Source organism: Vigna radiata, unplaced genomic scaffold (genome assembly GCF_000741045.1).
Source record: "Vigna radiata var. radiata cultivar VC1973A unplaced genomic scaffold, Vradiata_ver6 scaffold_131, whole genome shotgun sequence".
NCBI classification, from domain to species: domain Eukaryota; kingdom Viridiplantae; phylum Streptophyta; class Magnoliopsida; order Fabales; family Fabaceae; genus Vigna; species Vigna radiata.
In genome coordinates, this window is record NW_014543258.1 from 451,343 (window position 1) to 458,237 (window position 6,895).

Here is a 6,895-nt window from a genome sequence, read left to right on the forward strand (position 1 = left end):
GTTTTTACATCTGTGTTTGCATTTCTGTTTGCATTCGTAATTTAATTTTATTCATCTACATTCACAAAACTTTTCACAAACCCCCCACTTCGTGTCTAACGTAATTCTTGAAGCACATTTGGTCCTTGAGAGACGACCTCGGAGTCACTTCCTAGTCTATACTGCATTCTTTTATGCACATTAAATTTTGCATGGGGTGCGACACCCATCAAAATTTTGGCCCCGTTGCTAGGGACCAACGGTTCGATTTTAGGTCTTTGTTGTGTTAGTGTCTGTTGTGTTTTGTCTCGTGTTGTGAATGTGTCGTTCTGTTTTGTGTGTGATGTTATGTGTTGTTGCATTTGTAGGAACAATCGGTATCGTTCTGAGTTAGAGTATGACGCAGCGGAATAAAACTTTAGTAAGCAGAAAGCGTGTTCAGTCACAAAAATAGTTCCTTTATCAGTTTTAAATTTCTTGTAAAACTTTTATCGAACAGTTGGAGTGCTAAAAGATTAAGGAGTGTAGGGAAGAGAAAAATCACACAGATGATTTTTATACTGGTTCGAATCAAAAGATTCTATGCCTAGTTGTTAATCACTATAAAAAGTGATTAACTATTTTCACTAAAAATATAGTTGTATAGATTACAAGATAATGAAATGAGTAAGGGATAAAAAACACCTTCCTTCCACAAACGAACCAGAAGAGTGTAGTGAGTAACTTCCTTCGACAAACGAACTGAAAGTGCTTCCTTCGACACACGAACCGGAAGCAAACACTTTGCCAACTCGAAGAGAACCGCTCCGACTTTCGACACACGAAACGCGAGCTTCTCCTATTCACGAGACCAGGCAGAGCATCTTGCCAACTTGAAGAGAACCACTCCGAATATCGACACACGGAACGCGAGCTTCTCCTATTCACGAGACCAGGCAAGGGAACTAAGCTAGCTTTTGAGAACTTCCTCAGACAAACTGTATTCTACAAAGACTCTATGTTCAAAATTTATTTTCTGAAGTTCTCAAAGCACCTATTTATAAGCTCAGGGTCAGAAACTGAAAAGTCATCTCCCAACTGCCACAAATAATCGATTATTGTAAGTGATAATCGATTATTCAAGTCCGTTACAAGTTTTTCAAAAAGTGAAAATCGATTATATGAAATGATAATCGATTATTCCCGAACGACTTGTGATAATCGATTATCGCTTCTCCATAATCGATTATTGCAGTTAAAAATGCAAGTTTTACAAAGTTTATAAGACTTTCCTACTACAATTAATTTCTACAAATTGCTTTTAAATAATTTTTAACTCTTCTTCAACTAGGACTTCTTGCAGCATCATCAAAACAATTGTCTTCAAGATTTACCAATACTCCTTATTGGTAACAACATTTAGATAGCTTTAGTTACATATTTTCATTGCATTCTTCTTGGCCCCCCTTCCTTCTACATGTCTACCTACTTTGATTTTGTGAATACTGTTTCTTCTGCCTATGTCCATGACTATGATTCTCCTTCTGCATATGACTCTGATATTGCTTCTCATGCATATTCTGCTGATTTCTATGTTGAGAACAATATGACTCATCCTCCCATTCTTGAGAGTGCTCTTTGGTAGTCGGCTTCACTTAGTGAGGACGATGTTCATTTCGTTCTCACATCTGGACTGATAAATTTGCTGCCTAGGTTTTATGGTTCTGCAGGTGAATGCCCACATAGACATTTGGAGAGGTTCCAATGCATTTGCTCTGAAATGAAACCTCCACATGTCCCTGATGACCTCATTTTCTTAAAGGCATTTTTGCACTCAGTAGAAGAAGCAGCATGGGAATGACTTTATTATCTTCCTCCAGAATTCAAAACCAATTGGGAAGATCTTAAGCATCTATTTTTGGAAAGATTTCGCCCTACTCAGCATCAATATAAATAACCACCTTTCCAGAATGCTTGTATGCCTTCCCCAGTCCAGGAACCACAACAGCTGTAGTTTCATGAGCCTGCCCAAGCAACTCCTCATCCTCCCACTACTTCTAAGCCTACATTGAAGGAGTTGTTGAGACAGATGACTGCTCAGAATATGCAGTTTCAACAGGAAACCAGAGATCAGATTATGCAGTTTCAGGAGTTTCAGCAGGAATTTATAGCTTCCTTTCAGAGCTTGAGCAATCAGTTGGGGCAGATAGCGACTCAGCTCACTAAGGAACAATCTCATGTTTCAGAGGAATCCCCATTTCAGGTTGTTCAGGTTCCAGATGATGTTGGTGCCATCCACATAGGAGATGAGGAGCAGAGTCATGAGCTTACTACTGCGCCATCTACTTTTCCACCCTCCTATGTCCCCACTCTTGCACCTGAGGAGACTGATGAAAATTTTGAGGACTAGACAGATATGAGCAACACTTTTGAGATAGGTAGAAAAACAAAAGAAATTTGTTCTTTCATTCAACCATCCTCTGAAAAACCGTGAACAACCATGTATATCACCAGCATAGAGAAAATTTTTCCACCAAAATGAAAAATGTCGAGACCCCTCTCAAAGTGACGGGTCCAGCTACTTTTTACTAGGGTCGTGAGTTTGTGTGCCAAAAATTAGGGTGCGGTCCACCCTAAAGAAACCCTAGTGCCATGTGTCCTACCCTACAATTCGGCCCATCATGTTTTTCCCAAAATTTGGCCCAATATTACAAAACTTGGTTTAAAAAGCCTAGTTTACTAAATTAAAATTTGACTAATTCTAAAGTGTCTTTGTGGAGAGTCTTGAATGAATTGATGTCTTCCCTAATGTCCAAAATCGTATCTCCAAAATTTTTCTGCAATAAATAATGCAATTAATTAGCTCAAAAAATTCAAATTAATTAAAATTAGAATTTTCGGTCAAATTAAGCACAATTAGCAAAAGTGGAAAAATATCGGACATTTAAACACACTTCCCTGATTAATTTTAGCACAATAAACCAAATGAAGTCGAGAAAATATTGACTCACCACCCCACTCTACCAATCTTCAGGGAAGTGGAGGTAAACATACCTATGATTGATTTTGTTGTTGATGATTATGTTATTGATAGGTATATTGATGATTATGATGTTGATGAGCATGATTTTCTTTCTTCCTCTTTTCATGATGAGAACCACTTTTTGCTATCACATAAGAATGTTTGTTCTCCATGCACTGAACATGAATCTGAGCCTGTTGTTGATATTGTTTCTTCATTTAAATTTGATTCATGTTCTGAGAGTTTATCTAAGGTTCAGCCTGTGACATTTGGATTGGATGTTATACCTCTGCATATCATTTCTTTGGAACCACATTACACTAACTATGTTGCAGGAGGTACACATGAATTTGATCAACATACACCCACGGTGGAAGACAAAAGTGCTCGCATACACGACAGTTTGAAGATTAATAGGCACCAGTTGAACCCACTCATCAACAATCACTGCTTCTTAGATCCAGTTGTGGAGGACATCTCCTTGCTTGATCAAATCTGGAGGATGAAGCAGTTTCTCTTCAAGCCTTCCTTGTTGAATCCAGTGGTGGAGAACATCTCCCTAATAGTCCAGAATTGGCAACTGCCACCATGATCAGGGGAGTTTTCTTTTCCCTTCTCCTCCTTTTCCCACTTTATTGCACTTTGTCTATATCTTTTGACTGTTCTGATTGTTAATCTGATGATTGTGACACACTGAGGACATTGTGTAGTTTAAGTGTGGTCTATTGGGGGAGATTTCTATTTTCTTTAGTTTATGTTTTTTGCGTTAAATTTTTTGTTTTCTAGGTAGTTTTTGTTTCGTCTTGTATATAGTTTTGCATGTTTCTCTTGATTTATGGACTTGGTTTAGATTGTAGATGTGTCTTTCACTTCATTGATACTCTGATTGGTTTGAAATCCATGCTTTTCTCTGCTTGGAAAGATGATTATGATGTTTGAGAGGTTGATTTAATTGTGACAGAAATACCCTGTGTGAGAATTTGAGCCACTTGATATTCTTTCTTGTGTGTGATATGTCTCTTAATTGCTTGCACATATGCCTTGACTTGACTCTTTTTGATGTTTCTTGATTGATATGCATGTTTGGAAGTGATAAAGGCAGTTTTGTTGTTGAGCCTACCTTGTTGTGATCCTTTGATAGCCCCTTTGAGCCTTTACTTTCCCCATTTCTTTGTTTTGAAGCTTATACACTAGCCCTAAGTGAAAAACCATGTTTACCTTAACCTTAGGGAATTTTGGAGCTTTGGAATTGTTTTGGGAATAAGTGTGGTCTCCTAGGAGATTCAAAGAATTGACTAGTTGGTTCTTCTTCTTGTTTTGTTTTGTAAATTTGTTGTGTTTCTTGTCTCTTAGAGTTGTGTTCAGAAAAGAGACAAGATGAAAAAAAAATAGAAAAAAAAATGAAAACAAAAATTGTGAATAATGGAGTCAAGAAGAGGATTGAACTAGAGGTTTTGGGTGTGATTTGACTGTGTTTACACTTGTTCCCCATTGCTCCTCTATTTTCTTTTGGTTTGTAGCTTCTTACCCATATATATCCTCCCTTGTCCTTGACCCCATTACAACCATGAAAAGACCTTTTAATTTGAACATGCATACATGTTTTTGGGTTTTGATATTAGAGGCATGCCAACTGTTTGTGTTTTCTTTCTTGAGTGCATTGAGTTGAAATTTTTACCCTAGTCACTTGAGAGAAACACTGATAGAGTGCAATCTGTGAGGTTCTGTTGCTTTTGATTCACCTCTTGAACTGATTGATCATTTTGCCATGCTTGGAATTGCTTTGGTGACTTCATGAGTATCTATTTTCTCTGATCCTGTGTTGGATACTATCTACTTCCTTTTCTTTGTCCAGATGTTTTGAGAAAGGTGTAATTCTGTTTCTTTCATAGTGAGTCTTTGTTTTCTGTCTGTTGAGTCCGTGTCACTTCCTGATGTCCTCAGAACTATTCCCTGTTTTGCGTCTTGATTTTGCCCAAGAGAGAAAAAGACTAAGTGTTGTCTATTTTGATGAGTCAATATTTTATTGATTTCACTTAGTTTATTGTGCTAGAATTAATCAGAGAATTATGTTTAATTGTCCGGTATTTTCCCGTTTCTGCTAATTGTGCTTAATTTGACCGGAAATTCTAATTTTAATTAATTTGAATTTTCTGAGCTAATTATTCGCATTTTTAATTGCAGGGAAAATTTTGGAAATATAATTTGAGACAGTTGGAGGTTAAATGAGGACCCATGAGAAAAAATAAGGACGCTAATGTAATTATTTTGGAGAAAAGAAGCATGCATCGGACATTGCTATTTTTCGTGCAAATTGAATAGGAGCACAAGGTTGTCCAGAAATGCACACATTAATTGGATTGAAGGCAAGTCCAACAGCTTGGTTACGAAATTGGATGAAGATGTGCTATGGCCCACAACAGAAGGCAGCACGTGATGAAGCTCTCACTACCGAAAGAAATAAAAAAAAAAATCATTGGAGCAGCTGCAAACATGCTCACGGCCTGATGCTCATTGGGAGGAAACATTTTAATTAGAAAGTGGTGCACAACCTTGGAGCTGCAACATATGCACACGGCCCAAATGAAAAGCAATTACACACCTCACTCACGGCCCATAATTGATAGAAGAATTTCAAGGCTTTTAAATGAGTGGTGTTGAAGCCATTGCTTTAAGAAGCAGCTGCCGCCTAGGACAATTTTAACGCATTCAATTTATAAAAAAAAAAAAGGCATGGGCTGATTCCTTTGGGCTTTGCTTTGGAGAAGTAAATACACGGACTTCATTATTTGTTGCATCCCACCGAGAAAAGCAAGGATTAATTCACTCTTCAATTAATAGGCAGTAGCAGCCCATTGATTTTTATTTCATCCAGCATGGTGTAGCCCATAGGCATCTTCATGGAAGCAACACCTGCGCACAACAAAAAGACGCATCCAACAGCAGTGTTGGGTATTATTTCAAGGGGTGCAGGTCCAACACATAGTTGCAACACGCTGGCAGCCAAAAAAATATATAGAGCAACTTTGAAAGATTCAACAGGGCAGTCCATGAAGCCACGGTCCAACAACATTGAAGGAGCTTTGACGTGTAGGCCTTGGCAGCAATAGACTGGAAAAAAAAAAATTCTCCAAGAGGTGCACACTTGAGGAAGGGGTGTAGCACATTGCAAACAACATCACAGACTGGGCACATGGAGGACTTTTAACACATCATCTTTTATTTAGGAGAAGAACACTGTTACAATAGAATATAGGGTTTTCTTTGGTTTTTAATTGCAAGCTACAGCCGCCACACAGATTTTTTTTGGTGGTCTTTTCTTTTGCATTGTGTTCGGACTTGGAGAAAAATATGGAGGGAGACGTTAAGTAGAAACTGCATACACGGTGATGCATATTATGTTTTTTTTTTTCTTTCTTTTAGAGAAACACGTTGACTTACTTGGGAGGTGCATGGCGACGTTTGGTTGGAAGGAGATGAATTTTATTTTGGAGAGAAACACTGTTCATTTTTCTTTTAGAAACAACTACTTATTTCATTTTATGCTACTGTTCACACATTTCTTTTAGTGCTTTTTTGTCGTGATGAATGTGCTGCTGTGATAGATAACTTTATTATGAGCAAGTCATATTTTTTACTCAACATTGCAATTTAGTCACATTAAATGCACTTTGTAGTTCGTTCTCCCTGCTTTAAATTGGTTCAAGCATTTTTTGCCATTGAGTTTTATTTCTATTGTACAACAATTCCTAGGGTGAAGCTTTGCATTTCAATGTCATAGATGTGTTTTCATATTTCTCATTAAATTAGTTTACTTTAATGTTGTCTAGTGTTTTTAGTAGAGATAATTTGACTGTCATGTTAGCTTAGGTTAGTTGGTTGGTCATTAATAAAATTACAGTGTTTCTTTGAGAT